This window comes from Halichoerus grypus, chromosome 14 (genome assembly GCF_964656455.1).
Source record: "Halichoerus grypus chromosome 14, mHalGry1.hap1.1, whole genome shotgun sequence".
In the NCBI taxonomy this organism is placed as follows: domain Eukaryota; kingdom Metazoa; phylum Chordata; class Mammalia; order Carnivora; family Phocidae; genus Halichoerus; species Halichoerus grypus.
Window position 1 is genome coordinate 45,541,056 of NC_135725.1, and position 22,922 is coordinate 45,563,977.

Genomic DNA, 22,922 nt, shown 5'->3' on the forward strand with positions numbered 1-22,922 from the left:
TTGAAGTTGTATATTGGAGTAATTTATACTCTTCTATAATTTGTAAATGAGTGCATCCTGTTGTTGAGAGTAAACATAGTATTTTGTAGTATAAACTTGAGTTTTCAGCTGAAGAAATTGGCAGTAGAGCTGGTGTGTGGGGACTTCTTAAAACGCAAATGTTTTAAATTATAAGGAACTGCAGTGATGTGTAGGCTGTGACAATTCGTGGTGCCAGACTTGGAAGGTTATTTGGTTGAGGTGCTCTCTATAAAGAAACATGTTAAGTATCTTCAGTAAAAGCTAGTTTGTAGCTATACACAAGGATTTAAATGATAAAGATACATAAAGGCACCTTTGCTCTTTGTGTATCTTCCATTTAGGACCAAAACATCTCATATTTTCTTTGGAGTTTCCTGCCAAGACAGTTACTGATTTTGCATTGGCTTTGCTGCTCGTTTTGAACGTTAGTCTTACCCTTGCAACTTAAGTACAGGTTGTAAAGAAAAAGAAAGCTGCTGAGTCAGAGGCAGGTTGTCTCATTTGGTCTTTCTGATTTGCAGAAGGGAATTTCTGTTAGAATTTCAATTTCCAATATAATATGCTTGCTGAAACTGAGATAGTAAGGGCAAATAAGCTTTCCTAATGCAAGAATTAAAATTTTATCTTCTGTCAGCTATTGCCTCGAGTTTTATCTCCTCTTTCAGATTGTCAGTTTGACAGACTTGTAGTAACTGGAATGCCTTGTTGGGATTGGAGATTGCTTTGTAAGACTTAAAAGTTAGGGAAAGTTGTACATGTTATAGCTGGTGTAAAGGTGTAGGGTTAGCATCAGATTGTAGGAAATTCCAAAATCAGACATATTTATTATTTGAAATGTAAAACAGTATTTTTTGGGAAGAAATTAGGTAATTTATAAACTTAAAAATTTTTTCTACTTATGTCAGTACATAATACATACAAGTAAGTATAGTAGAGCTTAATGTGCTACTTGAAAACTTTTTATTGGAAAAGAATATAACATGATTAAAGGAAATTCAAAAGGAAAAAAATTTAATTCTCACCTATCTTACATTTTTCTGTATTCTTACTCTACTTGTATAATATATTAATATAATGTACTAATCCTGTCCATACTTGTATATAATTCTGTGGTTAATAATCATATAATTGTCTTTTTTTTATTTTTAAAGACTTTTTATTTATTTGAGATAGAGCATGCCCAGGAGCAGGGAGGCAGGGCAGAGGGAGAGGGTGAGGGAGAAGCAGACTCCCTGTGGAGTAGGGAGCCTGAGACTCCGGGCTGGATCCCAGGACCCTGAGATCATGGCCTGAGCCAAAGGGAGACGCTTAACCCACTGAGCCACCCAGGCGCCCCATATATAATTGTATTTTTTTTTTAAAAATTAGAGTCTGCATGTGCACGTGGTAGGTGGAGGGCAGAGGGAGAGAATCTCAAGCAGACTCCCTGCAGAGCCCATTGTTTGGGGGCTTGATCTCAGGAGCTGGAGATCATGCCCTGAGCTGAAATCCAGAGCCTGCCGCTTAACTGACTGAGCCATCTAGGCGCCCCATATAATTGTCTTTTTAAACATAACATGTTTTCCTTGGTGCTGTTACTTTATGGCTTTGTAATAGTCAAAAGTTTTATTGTTTCATAGTGGATTTGACTATTTCTCTGTCTTTTAACGTTTTAGTAGTTCCACTTTATTACTCTTAAAATAATGTGATAATGAAATCATTTTGCTAATATGATAGTACAAACCAAATTATTATTTTTTTTAAAAGATTTTATTTATTTATTTGTCAGAGAGAGAGAGCACAAGCAGGGGGAGCGGCAGGCAGAAGGAGAAGCAGGCCTGATGCGGGACTTGATCCCAGGACCGTGGGATCATGACCTGAGCCAAAGGCAGCCGCTTAACCGACTGAGCCACCCAGGCGTCCCCAAACCAAATTATTTTTTAAACTTTTGAAAAATTAAACATTCTTTGAACTGTTTCGTTTGCAGTGGATTATTAGGGCTCCTCTAATATAGTATTTAATTGAGAACAGAATTAAAGAAAGATGAAAAACTGTAGATATGCCTGTATGACTTGAATTCATTGAGTAGGTAGCATAATATAAATTCATAATTCTCCCTGTTACTGATTTGCTACGTTTCTATGTTTATTAATTTTACTTTTAAAATATAGTAAGTAATAGTCTTATAGGAATTCTTAATTCTTTTTTTTTTTTTTTAAGATTTTATTTATTTATTTGACAGAGAGAGACATGGCGAGAGAGGGAACACAAGCAGGGGGAGTGGGAGAGGGAGAAGCAGACTTCCTGCGGAGGAGGGAGCCCGATGCGGGGCTCGATCCTGGGACCCTGGGATCATGACCTGAGCCGAAGGCAGCCACTTAACGACTGAGCCACCCAGGCGCCCCAGTTCTTAATTCTTAAAGTAATACTGTGGGGCATAAATGTTTCTCAGTGTAACTTATTTCAACCAGACCTAATATTTACAAATCTAGATTTATATAATCATTTGACTTGTAGAAGAGTAATCTTATAGGATTTTAAAAGTCTTTGAAATATTTTATTTTATTTTATTTATTTTTTTTTTTTAAAGATTTTATTTATTTATTCATGAGAGACAGAGAGAGAGAGAGGCAGAGGGAGAAGCAGGCTCCCAAGGAGCAGAGAGCCCGATGCGGGACTCGATCCCAGGACCCTGGGATCATGACCTGAGCCGAAGGCAGACGCTTAACCATCTGAGCCACCCAGGCGCCCAGTCTTTGAAATATTTTAAAGGATTCCTTGAATCTAGTTTTTTTATTGTGTATATGCAGTTTATATATATCTTAATTTAGGGAAACTTAGATCCTAAAAGCATAAATGTTATGAGTCTCTTTAATTATGGAAAAAAGAATGTATTAAATAGGTACTGTGCTACCGGCTAGGGATAAAAAGATGAATAACATACAGTCTGAATATTAAAGTCTAGTAGGATAAACAGTCTTATAGATATGCATCACAACTACAACATGACAAATCTAAAATAGAGCAAATGTCTCTATAGAAGCAGAGGGAAGTCCCTAACTATTTTTGGTGTGGATTAGAGGTGGTGAATTTACATAGAGGGAGACATTTGATTTAAAACTCAAAAGAATGATATGAAAAGGTACAAAGTAATGAAAACAGTGGATTTAATTAAAATGCAAGTAATGTAGTATAGGTACACAGGTAGTTTTGAAGGGAAATAGAGACTAAGCTGGAGGGGAAAGCAGGGCTATGTCATGAAGGGTCTTAAAAGTCAAATAAGAAATTAAGACCATACACTGTGGGGAACAGGAAACCATATAATGATTTTAGGCTGTAAATATGTTTGGCTCAGTTGCGAAGGATGGATATGGGAGAGCAGCTTGAGTGAGGCTGCAGGTTCATCAGAAGATCTTGAAGGCATCCAGGTGAGAATTGAGAACAGCAGTGGTAGGAATGGGAAAAAATGAATAGAATTGAGAACTGTTATGTGATACAAACATTTTTCTGTGGCTCAAAAGCCTTGTCTTTACCCTTATCTTCTCCTTGTCCAGTATGCATCTGTCACATCAGCCAACTTTCAGGTTCTTTCTCTTAGAACCCTTGCATATGCTGTTCCATTTACATGTTAGTTTTTCTGAGCCAGCATTCCTGATCACACTGTCTTGTTAGGGAGATCAGTTACCATCAGACCACCTAGTTATTTCATTCTGTAGAATTTCTTTTCTTACTTTCCTTCCTTCCTTCCTTCATATTTGTTCACCTTACCAGTTTGGAGGTTATATGTGATCTGGCGCCTTTTTATTTTTTGTAAGTGTGGGTCTATTTCTGGTCTCTCTTTTTCTGTTCCATTGGTCTATATTCTTATACCAGTACTATATTGTCTTTATTGCTATTTCTATATAGCGGACCTTAGAATCAGGTAGTGTATGTCCTTCAACATTGTCTTTTTTCAACATTGCTTTAGTTATTTTAGATCTTTAGCATTTTCATATAAACTATAGACAATGCTTATCAGTTTTTACAAAAAGCCTGATGAGGAGAATTGACATCTTACTAATAATTGAGTCTTCTGATACTTTAACATGGCATATCGCTCTATTTATTTAGGTCTCTTTAGTTTTTTTTGGTAGTGTTTTTGTAATTTTTCTTTTGTAGGTCTTGTATATATTTTGTTCAATTTATCCCTAAGTATTTAATGTTTTTTGATGCATTCCGTTGTCAATGATACTGTATTTTAAATTTCTTTTCCCCAGTTTTTTGTTGATAGTATAGAAAATACAGTTGATTCTCTTGCATATGCTGTTTTGTATTCTGTTATTCCTAAATTCACTTTTTACGTCTAATAGTTTTTATGTAGATTCCTTAGGATTTTTTTCATACACAATCATGTCTACAGAGAAAGCCATTTTTGTGGCTTCATTTCTAATCACTATGCGGTTTTTTTTTTTTTTTTGCGACTAGCTAGATTAGTGCTATTACCACTAGTAGATTAGTGCTATTCACTAGAAATATAATGCAATTTAAAATTTTCTAGTAGCCCCACAATGAGAGGCAACACTAAGTCATTAAATATAACACATTTTTTACTCCACTACCTCCAACATACTATTCACATGTGTAGTAGTTTCCCCAGCGCTGCCATAACAGATTACCACAAACCATGTGGTCTAACACAACAGAAATTAATCAATCTCAGTTCTGGAAACTAGAGGTCTGAAATCAAGGTGTTGGCAGGGACTTGCTCCCTCTGAAGACTCTAGGAAAGATTCCTTCCTTGCCTCTTCCTATTTCTGGTGGTTGCTGGCAATCCTTAGATATAGGGCTATTTAGATTTTCTGTTTCTTTTTGTGTCAGTTTTGGTAATTTGTGTCTTTTAAAAATTTTGTCCATTTCAAATAGGTTGTTGAATTTATTGGTGTGAAAGTATTTATAATATTCCGTTGTTACTTACCAGTATTATTTCTTTCATTCCTCATATTGGTAATTTCACCTCTTGCTTTTTTATTGATTTAGAGGTATTGGTTTCTGTTGCTATTGCTTGTCCATTTTCAATTTTATTGATTTCTGCTCTTTTTGTTTTTTTCTTCTACTTACTCTTGGTTTAATTTGCTTTTCTTTTTCTAGCTTCTTTAGGTGAACCCTTAGATCACTGATTTAAAAACTTTCCTCTTTTCTAATGTAAGTGCTTAAAGCTATAAATTTTCTTCTAAACATTACTTTAGCTGAATTTCACAAATTAATTTCTGTTATTTTCATTCAGCTCAGAATATTTTCTAATTTCTCTTGTGATTTTTTTTTTTTTTTTGATGGATTATTTGGAAGAGTGTTGTTTAATTTCTAAATACTTGTGGAATTTTATAAGATGTCTTCCTATTACTGATTCTAAATTTAATTCCATTGTGGTCAGAGAACATGTTGTGTATGATTTATATTCTTTTAAATTTATCCAGGCTTTATTTATGGGCCGGCATCTTGTTTATCTAGGTGAATGTTCTTCGTGCACTTGAAAAGAATGTGTATTTTGCAGTTGTTAGGTGGAGTATTCTATAAATATCAGTTATATCAAGTTGATCGTGTTCTTCAAATTTTGTGTATCCTTACTGATTTTCTGTATACTTGTTCTGTGAATTACTAAGTGAGAAGTGTTGGACTTTCTTTAATTGTGGATCTGTTTATTTCTCCTTTCAATTCTGTCAGTTTACATATGAAAAGATGCTCAACATGACTCATCATCAGGGAAATAGAAATCAAAACTACAATCAGATACCACCTCACATCTGTTAGAATGGCTGAAATTAACACAGGAAACAACAGATGTCAGCGAGGATGCAGAGAAAGGGGACCCCTCTTACCCTGTTGGTGGGAATGCAAAATGTGCAGCCACTCTGGAAAATGGTATGGAGGTTCCTCAAAAAAGTTAAAAATAGAACTACCTTAGGACCCAGAAATTGCACTACTGAGTGTTTATTCAAAGGATACAAAAATAGTGATTTGAAGGGGCACATGCATCCTGATATTTATAGCAGCATTATCAACAATAGCCAAATTATGTTAAGAATCCAAATGTCCATTGATTGATGAATGGATAAAGAAGAGGTATATATGTGTATGTGTGTGTGTGTATATATACATATATATATATGTGTGTGTATATATATAATGGAATATATATACATATATAAAAGGGAATATTACTCAGCCATCAAAAAGAATATCTTGCCATTTGCAATGCAATGGTTGGAGCTAGAGTATATTATGATAAGTGAAATAAATCAGAGAAAGACAAATACCATGTGATTGCACTCATATGTGGGATTTTAGAAACAAAACAGATGACCATAGGGGAAAGGAAAACAAAAGAGAGGAAGAGGCAAACCGTAAGAGACTCTTAACTATAGGAAACAAACTGAAGGGGAGGTGGGCAGAAGGATGGGCTAAATAGGTAATAGGTATTAAAGAGGGTGCTTGCTATGATGAGCACTGGGTATTATTTCTAAGTGATGAATCACTAAATTCTACTCCTGAAACTAATATTACACTATATGTTAAGTAACTAAAATTTAAGTAAAAATTTAAAATTTTAAAAAGAAACCACAAAAAACCCTCCCAACCCCCCCCCCATTCTGTCAGTTTGTGCTCCATATACTTTGATGCTCTTCTTAGATGTATATACTTTTAGGATTGTTAAGCTTGATGAATGAACTTTATTATGGGATGTTTCTCTTTATCACAGTTCTGAAGTCCTCCTTTGCCTGTTGGTAATATGGCCACTCAGGGGACGCCTGGGTGGTACAGTCAGTTAAGCGACCAACTCTTGGTTTCGGCTCAGGTTGTGATTTCAGGGTCATGAGATCGAGCCCAGCATCAGGCACCACGCACTGTGTGGAGTCTGCTTGAGATTTTCTCTCCCTCTGCCCCTCCTGCTTGTGCTCTCTCCCTCTCTCTCTCTCAAATAAATAAATAAATCTTTGAAAAAAATATGGCCACTCACGCTTTTTTACATGCTAAATGTTTTTGCATACTTGCACTTTTTTAGAAAGTAGACTTTGTTTTTTATTTTTTTAAAGACTTATTTATTTATTAAGATTTATTTATTTATTTATTTGACAGAGAGAGACAAAGCAAGAGAGGGAACACAAGCAGGGGGAGTGGGAGAGGGAGAAGCAGGCTTCCCGCTGAGCTGTGGCTCGATCCCAGGACCCTGGGATCATGACCTGAGCCGAAGGCAGATACTTAACTGACTGAGCCACCCAGGTGCCCCCCCAAACTTAGATCTTATTTGAAGAATGAGTTATATATCCACAAAAAATTTTTTTTAAAGATTTTTATTATTTATTTGAGAGAGAGAGAGAGAAAAACAGCATGAGAGGGGACAGGGTCAGAGGGAGAAGCAGGCTTCCCGCTGAGCAGGGAGCCCGATGCGGGGCTCTGTCCCAGGACCCTGGGATCGTGACCTGAGCCGAAGGCAGCCGCTTAACGACTGAGCCACCCAGGTGCCCCTCTCCTACATTTTCTTATGGAAGTTTATAGTGTTGCATTTCATATTTAGGTCTAGGATCCATTTTAAATTATTTTTTGTAGAAGGTGTAAGGTCTCAATCTAAATTCTTTTTTTTTTTTTTTTGCATATGGAGATACAATTTTCTACCACAAATGGTTGAAAGACTGTACTTTCTCCATTGAATTGCCTTTGCTCCTTTGTCAAAGTTCAGTCATCCTTTAACTTTTAACACGTTTGTGTCTTTCTATTTAAAACATGTTTCCTAGAGGTAGCTTAGAGTTTAGTCTTATTTTTTTATCTAGTCTAATAAGTTATTTTTTTTTTTTAAGATTTTATTTATTCGACAGAGAGAGAGACAGCGAGAGAGGGAACACAAGAAGGGGGAATGGGAGAGGGAGAAGCAGGCTTCCCGCTGAGCAGGGAGCCCGCCCAGTGCGGGGCTCAATTCCAGGACCCTGGGATCACAACCTGAGCCAAAGGCAGACGCATAATGACTGAACCACCTAGGCGCCCCAAGTTCTGTCTTTTAATCGGAGTCTTTAGGCCACTTAAAAATTAAAAAAAAATCAGTTTTATTGAGATCTAACTTATACATCATAAAATTCACTCGTTAGAAGGGTACAATTCAGTGGTTCTTAGTTTATTTACAGAGTTTTCCAGCCACCAGTGTAATCTCATTTAGAGCATTTTCATCACCCCAGAAAGAAACCTTGTGTCCATCAGCAGTCACTGTCTTACCCCCCACTTCCCCACCGCAGCCCTAGGCAACCACTAATCTATTTTCTGTCCCTGTAGATTTGCCTATTCTGGACATTTCATATAAATGAAACCATACAGTATGTGATCTTTTGCAACTAGCTTTCCTTTAGGATAAGGTTTTTTTTTTTTTTTTTAATTTATTTATTTGACAGAGAGAGACACAGCGAGAGAGGGAACACAAGCAGGGGGAGTGGGAGAGGGAGAAGCAGGCTTCCCGCTGAGCAGGGAGCCCGATGTGGGACTCGATCCCAGGACCCTGGGACCATGATCTGAGCCGAAGGCAGACGCTTAATGACTGAGCCACCCAGGCGCCCTAGGATAAGGTTTTTGAGGTTCATTCATGTTGTATAAGAAATTCATTCCTTTTTAAAAAAATTTTTTATTGTTACGTTAATCACCATACATTACATCATTAGTTTTAGATGTAGTGTTCCATGATTCATTGTTTGTGCATAACACCCAGTGCTCCATGCAGAACGTGCTCTCTTTAATACCCATCACCAGGCTAACCCACATTCCTTTTTTTTTTTTAATTGTGGCAAAATTCACATAAAATTCACCCAGTTCATTCACCATTTTAACTGGGTGGGGGATGGGCAAAATAGATGAAGGGGAATGAGAGATACAGGCTACCAGTTATGGAATGTACAAGTCACGGGGTGAAAGGTACATAGCATAGGGAATATAGTCAGTGGTATTGTAATAGCATTGTAGGTGACAGATAATAGGTATGTGGTAAGCATAACGTAATGTATAGACTTGTGGAATCCCTGTGTTGTACACCTGAAAATGTAAAGTGTGTCAATTATACTTCAGTTAAAAAAAAGACAGTGAAAACAATTCACCATTTTAACAATTTAAAAACAACCATTATCTAGTTCCAGAATGTTTTCATCACCCCAAAAGGAGCCTCTCTTCCCTTTAAGCAGTCACTCCCCATGTCCCCCCACCCCCACCCCCCAGCCCCTGGCAACCACTAGTCTGCTTGCTTTTTCTATGGATTTGCCTATTCTGGATATTTCCTATAGTTGAAATTATGCAGTATGTGACTTTTTTTAAATTGAGGCAAAATTGGTATAAAACATACTAGTTTCAGGTGTATAGCATAGTAATTTGATTTTTGTATACATTACTAAGCGTAGTCTAGGGTCACCTGGGTGGCTCAGTCAGTCGGGTGGCTGCCTTCGGCTTGGGTCCTGATCGTGGGATCCTGGGATTGAGCCCCATATCGGCTCCCTGTTCAGTGGGGAGTCTGCTTCTCCCTTTCCCTCTGCTGCTCCCCTCTGCTTGTGCTCTCTAGCTCGTGCTCTCTCTCTTTCAAATAAACGAATAAAATCTTAAACAAACAAAAAAACCCAAAGCATAGTCCAGTTTTCATCTGTTAACCATGCAGTTGACCCTCTTCACCCATTTCACCCACCCCGAATCCCTGTCCTTTCTGATAACTATTGATCTTTTCTCTCTATGAGTTTTGTTTTATTTTGTTAGTTTGTTTTGTTTTTTAGATTCCACATAGAAGTAAAATCATATAGCATCTGTCTTTCTCTGTCTGATTTATTTCACTTAGCATAATACCCTCAAGGTCCATCCATGTTGCAAGATTTCCTTCTTTTTATGGCTGAGTAATAATCCAGTGCATGTGTGTGTATGTGTATGCACACACACACATCTTTAGCCATTCATCCATCAGTGGACACTAAGTTGTTTTCATATCTTGACTATTGTAAATAATGCTGCAGTGAACGTAGGGGTGAATATATTTTTGTGAATTAATGTTTTTGTTTTCTTTGGATAAATATCCAGAAGTAGAATAACTGGATCATATGGTATTTCTGTTTTTTATTTTGAGGAACCTCCATACTGTTTTCCATAATGGCTACACCAATTTATATTCTCACTGACAGTGTTCTTTTTTCCACATCCTCTCCCAATACTTGTTTCTTTTTGATAATTGTCATTCTAACAGGTATAAGGTAATATCTCATTGTGGTTTTGATTTACATTTCCCTGATAATTACTGATGTAATATTATTTACATTTCCCTGATAATTTCTGATATGGTATCATTAATAGCTTAATGCTTTCTAGGTTCATCCATGTTAGAGCATATATTAGTAGTACTTCATTCCTTTTATGGCTGAATAATCTAGTGCATGGAAAGACCACATTTTGTTTATTGATTCTGACTTGATGGATATTTGGGTTGTTTCTGTGTTTTGGCTATTTTAAGTAGTGCTGCTGTGAATATTTGCATACAAGTTTTTATAGAGACCTATGTTTTCATTTGTCATGATAGTGAATTTAGTGAAATTATTGATAAGGTTGGGTTTGAGTCTGTTACCTTGCTATTTTTATTTTATTTTATTTTATTTTTCCTTGCTATTTATTTTTAATTTGTCCTATCTGTTTTGTTTTTTTTTTTAAGATTTTATTTATTTATTTGACAGCACAAGAAGGCAGAGTGGCAGGCAGAAGCTGGCTTCTAGCTCGATCCTCAGACCCTGGGATCATGACCTGAGCTGAAGGCAGACTTTTTTTTTTTTTTTGGTAAAGATTTTATTTATTTATTTGAGAGAGAGAGAACACATGAGGGGGGAGGGTCAGAGGGAGAAGCAGACTCCCTGCCGAGCAGGGAGCCGGATGCGGACTCGATCCAGGGACTCCAGGATCATGACCTGAGCTGAAGGCAGTCGCTTAACCAACTGAGCCACCCAGGTGCCCCCAAAGGCAGACTCTTAACCAGCTGAGCCACCCAGGTACCCCTGTTCTATCTTTTTGGATTGAATATATTTTATTTTTATTATTTTTTAAAGATTTTATTTATTTATTAGAGAGAGAGAGAGAGAGATCACAAGTAGGCATGCAGGCAGGCAGAGGGAGAGGGAGAAGCAGAGTGTCCGCTGAGCAGAGAGCCCGATGCAGGGCTGGATCCCAGGACACTGGGATCATGACCTGAGCCGAAGGGAGTCGCTTAACCAACTGAGCCACCCAGGCGCCCGATTTGAATATATTTTAGTTTTCTCTTTATCTCCACATTGTCTTGTTAGCTATATGTCTTTTTTTTTTTTTTAAGTAGTTTCCTTTGGGCTTATAAATGCATCTTTATAACTCAGCACAGTTTATCTTCAAATAATATTATACTGTGGGGGTGCCTGGGTGGCTCAGTGGGTTAAGCATCTGCCTTCGGCTCAGGTCATGATCCCAGAGTCCTGGGATCGAGCCCCACATCGGGCTCCCTGCTCTGCAAGGAGTCTGCTGCTCCCTCTCCTGCTGCTGCTCCCCCTGCTTGTGCTCTCCCTCTCTCTCTCTGTCAAATAAATAAATAAAATCTTTTTTTTTAATTTTTTTTTTTTTTTTTTTTAAGATTTTATTTATTTGACAGACACAGTGAGAGAGGGAACACAAGCAGGGGGAGTGGGAGAGGGAGAAGCAGGCTTCCCGCCAAGCAGGGAGCCCGATGCGGGGCTCGATCCCAGGACCCCGGGATCATGACCTGAGCCGAAGGCAGTCACTTAACCAACTGAGCCACCCAGGCGCCCCTAAAATCTTAAAAAATATATATTATACTATGTCATGTATAACCTAGGACTCTTTTTTTTTTTTAAGGATTTAATTTACTTGAGAAAGAGAGAGAGCAGGAGCAGGCAGAGGGGCAGAGGCAGAGGGAGGGAGTGGGGAGCCCGATGCAAGGCTTGATCCCAGGACTCCAAGATCACGATCTGAGCCAAAGTCAGATGCCCATCTGACTGAGCCACCCAGGTGCCCCAATAACCTAGGACTCTTAATTCAGTACAATTCTATTCTCTTCCATTCTTCTTCTTCATTAAAAACAAGATAATACTAGTTGTACTTTATTGGGTTGTTATGAGTGTGAAATGAGTTAATGCATGTAAAATACTTTGAACATAGTTCATGCTTTTATTTATATTGGGAATAATAGAAGAAAACTTCATTAGAATTTCTGAAATTCGCAGCTTATTTTTTTTCCCAGCCTGCTTCAGCTACCTACTTCCATGATCACACCCAAGACTGTTGGTTCTCATTTCTGGCTGTACATTACAGTTAATTGAGCTGCTTAAAAATATTTATGGTAATATGCCACCTTCAAATTCTTATTTTATTGGTTTGATATGTATTTTTTAAAGAGTTCCAGCTGGTTCCATTGTGTAGTTAGTGCATTACCCTAGACTTTATGACCAAAATTTGTAACTGAAAGTATTTTAAGCATCTAACTGACTTCCTTCTCTTTTGCCAGCTTATATACTCTGGTACCCTATTCTGATATTCTTTAGATTCCGTTGAGATCCAGGCCATTAGCCACACCACTTTTTCACTGTCTGTCATCCCCCACATATAGTAATTTCTTTGTTTACCCAGTTACATTGATTTAGTGAATAAAATTTTTAATGCCTACAAGTGTTCTGTACCATTTTGTGGGATCAAGTTACCAATTCCCTCATTTCTCTCTTCCTTCACTATAATTGAGGCAAGGGGTACCTGGGTGGCTCAGTCAGTTAAGTTCCAGACTCTTAATTTCAGCTCAGGTCATGATCTTAGGGTTGTGGAAACCGGCCTTTTGTCTGCTCCACATTCAGCGTGGAGTCTGCAGTCTGCTTGGGATTCTCTCTCTCCTTTTCCCTTTGCTCTTCTCCCTGCTCGTATGCTCTCTTTCTCTAAGATTTTATTTATTTATTTGAGAGAGAGAGAGAGAAGGCACAAGTGGGGAGAGGGGCAGAAGGAGAGGGAGAAGCAGACTCCCAGCTGAGCAGGGAGCCTGACACAGGGCTCAATCCCAGGACCTCGAAGTCATGACCTGAGCCACCCAGGCACCCAAAATAAATATATTCTTTAAAACAAAACAAAGCAAAACTTACAATTGAGGCAAAACTTCACTTCTCATTAATTCATTACTTAGCGAACTCTACTTCCTTGACCCTGAGCAGCTGAGTGTGATTGGAGAAAACAAACAAGAGTGCTAACTGGTCTCACTTTAAATTTATGGCCACAAATATCACTTGTGCCCCCAGCATTACTACTCATTTTGTTCTTCCACTTTCACTAATAAGAAAACCATTTAATCTCTTTTCTTTTCATGCTCTTGGCCATATATATATATGTATGCCTTACTTTGCAAAGTAAAAATTGCACTGTAAAAATAAGCCCTTGTGTTACCACTTTCTTTCCCTCAGTTTTGCTTTATTTTTCTTCATAATACTAGTGTTTTCTGAAATTATTTACTTATAAGTTTATACTTGTGTACTGATTATTTTCCAGCTATGATGTAAGTTCTATAAAGATAGGGCATTTGATGTTTTCATTGCTTTAATTCCCAGCATTTAGAACAATGTCTGAGGCTCGGTCATAGGTTATTAATAAACCAGCAGTGATTGATTAGCAAACATAAGAGCTCTTTCCTATTAGCCACAAAACTGTAAAATACTTATGAATAATCCACGCAAGACCTGGATGAAAAAGATTATGATATTTTGCTTAAAAGCTTTTTTATTTTATTTTATTATTTTTTAAAGATTTTATTTACTTATTCAACAGAGAGAGAGAGTACAAGCAGGGGGAGCAGTAGAGGGAGAGGAAGAAGCAGGCTTCCTGCTGAGCAGGGAGCCTGATGCGGGACTCCATCCCAGGACCCTGAGATCATGACCTGAGCCGAAGGCAGACGCTTAACCATCTGAGCCACCCAGGCGCCCCGCTTAAAAGCTTTTTTAAAAAAAGACTTGAATAAAATGGAGAGTCATACCATGCTCCTGAGTAGGGAACTTAATATTGTAAAGATGTCTATTCTCCTTAAATTGTGTTTTTTTTTTCAAAGATTTTTTAAATTTTATTTATTTGACAGAGAGAGAGAATGCGAGAGAGGGAACACAAGCAGGGGCAGAGCGAGAGGGAGAAGCAGGCTTCCCGCTGAGCAGGGAGCCCGATGCGGGGCTCGATCCCAGGACCCTGGGATCACGACCTGAGCCGAAGGCAGACACTCAACGACTGAGCCACCCAGGCGCCCCAATAAACTGTGTTTTGAGCAGTTCTAAAAAGATCTCAGCTTCCACTCCCTGCCCTCCCCCAACCTCCACTGAAACTTGATAAGCTTGGATGAATAAGGCTGGAAAGTCTATAAAAAAAGGGGGGAGAGGATGAAGAGGAGATTTATCTGCCAGATCAGAAAACATTTAGAACTATTATAATTAACTATGGGTGATACCAGCTTGAAAATTGGCTAATGAAACAAAACAAAGGTTGGATTTTATAGAACTATATAAGATATTCGTATATGAGAAAGATGAGAAAAGAATTATTCAGGGATGCCTGGGTGGCTTAGTTGTTAAGCTTCTGCCTTCAGCTCAGGTCATGATCCCAGGGTCCTGGGATCGAGCCCCGCATCGGGCTCCCTGCTCAGCGGGAAACCTGCTTCTCCCTCTCCCACTCACCCTGCTTGTGTTCCCTCTCTCACTGTGTATCTCTCTGTCAAATAAATAAATAAAATCTTAAAAAAAAAAATTATTCAGTAAGTTAACCTTTCTGTAATAAGTAGAGGACACAGTTCTAAATTTTATTCTGTAGAGCATTTTATTTTCTTCTTTTTTTTTCTTTTTTGTATTTTTTTAAAAGTTAAATTCAATTAATTAACATATAATGTATTATTTGTTTCAGGGGTACAGGTCTGTGATTCATAAGTCTTATATAATACCCAATGCTCATTAAAACACATACTCTCCCAATGTCCATCACCCAGTTACCCCATCCCCCCACCCCTCTCCCCTCCAGCAACCCTGAGTTTGTTTCCTAAGATTAAGAGTCTCTTATGGGGGCGCCTGGGTGGCTCAGTTGGTTAAGCGACTGCCTTCGGCTCAGGTCATGATCCTGGAGTCCCTGGATCGAGTCCCACATCGGGCTCCCTGCTCGGCAGGGAGTCTGCTTCTCCCTCTGACCGTACCCCCTCTCATGTGCTCTCTCTCATTCTCTCTCTCTCAAATAAATAAATAAAATCTTTAAAAAAAAAAAAAAAAAAAAAAAAAAAAAAAAAAAAGAGTCTCTTATGGTTTGTCTCCCTCTCTGGATTCATCTTGTTTCATTTTTTCCTCTCTTCCCCTATGATCGTCTGCTTTGTTTCTAAATTCCACATATCAGTGAGATTATATGATAATTGTCTTTCTCTGATTGATTTATTTTGCTTAGCATAATACTCTCTAGTTCCATCCACGTAGTTGCAAATGGCAAGATTTCATTTTTGATGGCTGTATAATATGTGTGTGTGTGTGTGTGTGTGTGTGTGTGTGTGTGTGTGTATCTCCACCCCATCTTCTTTATCCACTCACCTGTGATGGACATCTGGGCTCTTTCCATAGTTTAGCTATTGTGGACATTGCTGCTATAAATATTGGGGTGCAGGTGCCCCTTTGGATCACTACCTTTGTATCTTTGGGGTAGATACCCAGTAGTGCAGATGCTGGGTCTTAGGGTAGCTCTATTTTTAACATCTTGAGAAACCTCCATACTGTTTTCCGGAATGGCTGCACCAGTTTGCATTCCCACCAACAGTGTAAGAGGGTTCCCCTTTCTCCGCATCCTCGCAAACATCTGTCGTTTCCTGACTTGTTAATTTTAGCCATCCTGACTGGTGTGAGGTGGTATCACATTAAGGTGTTGATTTGTATTTCCCTGATGCCAAGTGATGTTGAACACTTTTTCATGTTCTTTTGGCCATTTGGATGTCTTTGCAGAAATGTCTGTTCAGGTCTTCTGCCCATTTCTTGATTGGATTATTTGTTCTTTGGGTGTTGAGTTTGATAAGTTCTTTATAGATTTTGGATACTAGCCTTTTATCTGATAATGTCATTTGCAAATATCTTCTCCCATTCTGTCGGTTGTCTTTTGGTTTTGTTGACTGTTTCCTTTGCTGTGCAAAAGCTTTTTATCTTGATGAAGTTGCAATAGTTCATTTTTGCCCTTGCTTCCCTTGCCTTTAGTGATGTGTCTAGGAAGAAGTTGCTGTGGCTGAGGTCGAAGAGGTTGCTGCCTGTGTTCTCCTCAAGGATTTTGATGGATTCCTGTCTCACATTTAAGTCTTTCAACCATTTTGAGTCTATTTTTGTGTGTGGTGTAAGGAAATGGTCCAGTTTCATTCTTCTGCATGTGGCTGTCCAGTTTTCCCAACACCATTTGTTGAAGAGACTGTCTTGTTTCCACTGGATATTCTTTCCTGCTTTGTCGAAGATTAGTTGACCATAGAGTTGAGAGTCCATTTCTGGGCTCTCTATTCTGTTCTGTTGATCTATGTGTCTGTTTTTGTGCCAGTACCATACTGTCTTGATGATGACAGCTTTGTAGTAGAGCTTGATGTAGAGCATTTTTTTTTATTTTTAGAATTTTTATTTATTTATTTGACAGATAGTGAGAGCAGGAACACAAGCAGGGGGAGTGGGAGAGGGAGAAGCAGGCTTCTCGCCAAGCAGGTAGCCTGATGCGGGGCTCAATCCCAGGACCCTGGGACCATGACCTGAGCCGAAGGCAAACGCCCAATGACTGAGACACCCAGGTGCCCCTTGATGTAGAGCATTTTTATTTTTATTTATTTATTTATTTATTTTTAAATTTTTTTTTTTTTTTTAAAGATTTTATTTATTTGAGAGAGAGAGCATGAGAGGGAGGAGGGTCAGAGGGAGAAGCAGACTCCCTACCGAGCAGGGAGCCCGATGCGGGACTCGATCCCGGGACTCCAGGATCATGACCTGAGCCGAAGGCAGTCGCTTAACCAACTGAGCCACTCAGGCGCCCTATTTATTTTTATTTTTTAAAGATTTTATTTATTTATTTGAGAGAGAGAGAGCACAAGAGAGGGGAGCGGGAGAGGGAGGAGCAGACTCCCTGCCGAGCAGGGAGCCCGATGCGGGACTCGATCCCGGGACTCCAGGATCATGACCTGAGCCGAAGGCAGTCGCTTAACCAACTGAGCCACCCAGGCGCCCCTATGTAGAGCATTTTTAAAGCAGTGATCCCCATTAGGTATATTTGAGGTGTGTGGACCCTGTTACTCTTTACAGTTAGGGATCTAGTTAACTAGACCTAATCCTTAGGTTACCTTGTGTTTTGTTTTTAAGATTTTATTTATTTATTTAACAGAGAGAGAGAGGGAGGGAGGGAGGCAGGGAAGTAGAGAGATCACCAGTAGGCAGAGTGTTAGGCAGAGGGAGAAGGAGAAGCAGGCTTCCGACTGAGCAGAGAGCCTGATGCAGACTCAATCCCAGGACCCTGGGATCATGACCTGAGCCGAAGGCAGACGTTTAACTAACTGAGCTACCCAGGCACCCCCAGGTCATGTTGTGTTTTATAAAATATTCCCCTTATTCCTTGACAGCTTAATTTTTTTTTTTAAGTAGGCTCCACACCCAGCGTGGAGCCCAGCATGGGGCTTGAACTCACAACCCTGAGATCAAGACCTGAACTGAGATCAAGAGTCAGCCGCTTAACCAGCTGAGCCACCCAGGTGCCCCAAGTTTAATTTTTTGATCTGATAGCATGTTTACCTCTCTTCCTTTTAATTTGCTACAATTTCCACTATGTATTTAGTAGTCAAATAAACTTAATAGAATTTCTTGTAAACTAACACTAAATAGACTTTGAATGAGAGACTGAAATGCATCAAGGTTATATGTTTTGCTGCTTTGTGATATCTCTTGTAGATCTTCATGGCTGGCTCTGAGCTATGACCTGAGCCGAAGGCAGATACTTAACCAGCTGAGCCACCCAGCACCCCTTCCCCTCTACTTCTGTTGAAATCTTGGAGGACATGAACTGCTTTTTAAAAAACTTTTAATTTCAGGGCACCTGGGTGGTTTAGTCAGTTAAGCATCCGACTCAGGTGCCCCCTTGACTAGAATTCTCCCCTTTAGTTTGAGGTTGTCTAATCCCTCATGATCAGATTAAGGCTATGCATTTTTTAAAATCAGGAATACTACATAACTAATGTGGTGTCCTTGGTGCATCACATCAGAACGCATGTAATATATGTTTGACTAATCATTAATGATGTTAATTTTGATTATTTGGTTAAAGTGGTGGCCACCAGCTTTCTCTGGTGATAACATTTTCTCCTTTTTTTTGGAGAGGGTGGGGAAGAGCAGAGATAGAATCTTAAGCAGACTGTGACGTGGGCTGATCCCACAACCCTGACATCATCACCTGAGCTGAAATCAAGAATCGAATGCTTAACCAGCTGAGCCACCCAGGCGCCCTAATACATTTTATTCTTTTGTAATTATTAGTATCTGGGAAAAGGCCTTGAGATTGTATAAATATCCTGTATTCAACAGCCTTCTGTGCAGAGATTTTAGCATCCCCTCATAATTCTTGCTTGAAACTGAATACTGTGTTGATTGTAAAATGGTTTTTGATCATTCCTTCTATGTTTATTAGTTGGCATTCTGTTGTGAAGAAACTTATTTCCCTCACCTTCATTCATTTATTTTAAAATATCAGTGTACACTCAAGGCTTAAAAAAGTCAGTGTGTTATATAATCCATTATTGTCATTCATTTTGATGCTAAAATTATTCCCAGTCTGGCCAGTGGGAGACTCTTCAAGCTAGATCCTGTGTCCTTTTGATAGGACCCCATTAGTCTTTGAGTAGTGTTTTTGTTTCTTGTTTTTTCTTCTTCTTCTTAAGTAAGATATTCTAGGTATATCTTGCGCTTTTTTTTTTTTTTTAAGTAGGCTCCACACCTAGCATGGAGCCCAACATGGGGCTTGAACTTAAAACCATGATATCAAAACCATGATATCAAGACCTGGGCTGAGATCAAGAGTTTGACACTTAACTGACCGAGCCACTCAGGCTCCCCTATCTTGTGCTTTTCTTGCCCAGCCTTGGAATTGGTCATTTCTCCAAGGAGGTCTAGTATCGTTTGGTGAGGAATGGTCTTAAGAAACAAAGATTTAGGTGCTGAGTATGTTTGTTGCTGGTGGGGTGACATTGTTTTTGGGTTTCCTTTTCAGTAGATAGGAGGAGACATATATACACACTTTTTCTTTTTTTTAAAGATTTTATTTATTTATTTGAGAGAGAGAGAATGAGAGAGAGCACATGAGAGGGAGGAGGGTCAGAGGGAGAAACAGACTCACTGCCGAGCAGGGAACCCGATGCGGGACTCGATCCAGGGACTCCAGGATCATGACCTGAGCCGCAGGCAGTCGCTTAACCAACTGAGCCACCCAGGCGCCCCATATATACACACTTTTAACAGCTTTATTGATAAATAATTCACGTATCACACAATTCATGTTTTTAAAGTATACAATTCATTGGTTTTTAGTGTAGTCACAGATTGCTCAACCATTACCACAATCAGTTTTTCTTTTTTTTTTTTTAAGATTTTATTTATTTATTTGACAGAGAGAGACACAGTGAGAGAGGGAACACAAGCAGAAGGGAGTGGGAGAGGGAGAAGCAGGCTTCCTGCTGAGCGGAGAGCCCGATGTGGGGCTTGATCCCAACCTGAGCCGAAGGCAGACGCTTAACGACTGAGCCACCCAGGTGCCCCACCACAATCAGTTTTATCACCCCTAAAAGAAACCCTATGCCCATTAGAATAATTCCCCATTTCCTCCATCCCCCCAATCTAGGCAGCTGCCAATTGACTTTCTCTTTTTATAGATTGCCTATTTAGGACATTTTGTATAGATGGAACCATACTATATGTGGTATTTTGTGACTGACTTCTTCCACTTAGTGTAATGTTTTCAGGGTTTATCCATGTTTAGCATGTATCAGTAAGTACTTAATTCCTGTTTATTGCTGAAGATGGTCCATTGTATGGATGTACTACATTTTATTTATCTCCTCATCTGTTGGTGGACATTTGGGCTGTTCCCATTTTTTTGGGGTCTAGTATAAATAATGTTGACACACATATTTAAAATTTTTTATTTTTTAAATTTTATTTATTTATTTATTTATTTTTATGAGAGAGTGAGAGCAAGAGAGATCACAGACAGAGAGGGAGAAGCAGACTCGCCACTGATCAGGGAACCTGATGTGGGGCTTCATCCTAGGACCCTGAGATCGTGACCCGAGCCAAAGGCAGATGCTCAACTGACTGAGCCACATAGGCGCCCCTAAAAATTTCTTTTTTGAATTATTTTAGATTTACTGAAAAGTTGAAAAGATAATACAGAGAATTCCTGTATTTTTCTTTTTTTCTTTTTTTCTTTTAATTTCTTAGAGTGGATCAAAGTGTCTTTCTTTCTTTTTTTTATTGTTATGTTAATCCCCATACATTACATCATTAGTTTTAGATATAGTGTTCCATGATTCATTGTTTGTGCATAACACCCAGTGCTCCATGCAGAACGTGCCCTCCTCAATACCCATCACCAGGATAACCCATCCTCCCACCCCCCTCCCCTCTAGAACCCTCAGTTTGTTTTTCAGAGTCCATCGTCTCTTATGGTTCTTCTCCCCCTCCGATTCCCCCCCTTCCTTCTTCCCCTCCTGCTACATTCTTCTTCTTCTTTTTTTCTTTCTTAACATATATTGCATTATTTGTTTCAGAGGTACAGATCTGAGATTCAACAGTCTTGCACAATTCACAGCGCTTACCAGAGCACATACCCTCCCCAGTGTCCATCACCCAGTCACCCCATCCCTCCCACCCCACCCCCCACTCCAGCAACCCTCAGTTTGTTTCCTGAGATTAAGAATTCCTCATTCCTGTATTTTTCTATGGTTAACATCTTACATTACCATAGTACATTTGTCAAAACTAAGACAACATTGGGGCGCCTGGGTGGCTCAGTTGGTTAAGCGACTGCCTTCAGCTCAGGTCATGAGCCTGGAGTCCCAGGATCGAGTTCCGCATCAGGCTCCCTGCTCAGCGGGGAGTCTGCTTCTGCTTCTGACCCTCTCTCCTCTCGTGTTCTCTCTCTCATTCTCAGATAAATAAATAAAATCTTTAAAAAAAAAAAAACTAAGACAACATTGTTATATTGCGTTTAACTAAAATCCAGATTTTATTTTAATCTCACCAGTTTTTATGTTAATGTGCTTTTTCTGTTCCATATTTCAATTCAGGGTACCACATTACATTTAGTACATAATGTATTTTAAAATCATGAGTTCCTACTGATGCCTCTAATTCTATTTCAGTACATATACTCTTACTTGCCCTCTCCCATCCTGTATTTATCTCTCTCTTTTCTCACAGTAAGAATTCTGGCTTCCAACAATTGTTGGAATAGAGTATAGAGTACATACAGAAGAATGTTTGAACCATACCACTATAAACCATACCCTTGTGTCTAAGGTCAGGATTTCGTTTTCAGTTCTTTATGTTAAATTGTTTAAATTACTTGTATTAGTTCTTTTTTCATTCCCTCTTATGTGATTGTATTGTCAATTTGGTATATAGTTAGGTTTATTGGCTCATATATTTATAATGGTGAAGTTAGGTATTTAACCACATCAAAAACTTTTTTTTAAAGATTTTATTTATTTGTTTGAGAGAGAGAGAGAGAGTGAGAGAGAGAGAAAGCACAAGCAGGAGTAGAGGCAAAGGGAGAGAGAGAAGCAAACTTCCCGCCGACCTGGGATCCTGACATGGGGCTCGATCCCAGGACCCTGAGATCATGACCTGAGCCGAAGGCAGATGCTTAACCATCTGAGCCACCCAGGCGCCCCTCCAAAAAAAAATTTTTAATGGAATTTAGAAATTGTTCTTTTCTAGACTTTTTTTTTTTTTTAAAGATTTTATTTATTTATTTGACAGAGAGAGACACAGCGAGAGAGGGAACACAAGCAGGGGGAGTGGGAGAGGGAGAAGCAGGCCTCCCGCGGAGCAGGGAGCCCGACGCGGGGCTCGATCCCAGGACCCTGGGACCTTGACCTGAGCCGAAGGCAGACGCTTAACGGCTGAGCCACCCAGGCGCCCCTCTTTTCTAGACTTTTAATTTAAACTTTACAGTGAATATACCCTGCTTAATGTGTTTTGTTTGAACTTAGTAGTGTTTACAAGAATTCTGAATTAGTTGCCGATATTTTAAAACTTGGAGACATAAAAATCCTGATTTCTGGCTTCTTTTAAGAAGGCAAAAAAGAAATTCTGGTTTTGCCAAGTCCATTTGGCAACAATCGGATGGATCTGACTAGTAGTGGCTGCCTGTGTTCTCTAGTTCCCACAGACTCTCATATCCTGCTTGACCCCTTTAGGTATTTGTGTTTGCAGCCTTTCTTTACAGCCCTCCTTCTTGATAAAACTTTCAGTGGCAGGTGCAACAGTAGCGAATTACACTGCTTTGTGTTCTGAAAAAGGAACTGATTTTGTCTGAAATGACTTTTTCATTTTGTAATTTCATGACCCAGCCAAGTGTAGCTCATGTTGATAATGCTTTCTAAATGGATTCACCAAGGCCCTATTTTAAATTGCTTAAATGTAGCAAAGAACTTTGATAAAATGTTTAAATAACATTCACCATTCATTCTGCATGGTTTGGAACACCAAGGAACACAGAGATATTTTTGAAGCCTTAAACAAATCTTTTTGTTACAGTGAGAGAATTGTGTAAACTACATTTAGCTTTATAGATTGAAGTTATTGACATTTTGTTGATATTAACAGCATTTATTCATTAAAGTGTATGCCATTCTAAACAGTAGG

The 22,922-nt window shown here is 39.0% G+C and overlaps 1 protein-coding gene across 5 annotated transcripts in view; it reads left to right on the plus strand.

The window, feature by feature from the left end:
- Positions 1-22,922, plus strand: part of DENND4C (DENN domain containing 4C) — a 133,072-nt gene that overhangs the window by 1,968 nt on the left and 108,182 nt on the right. The gene's annotated exons all lie outside the window — the stretch shown is intronic.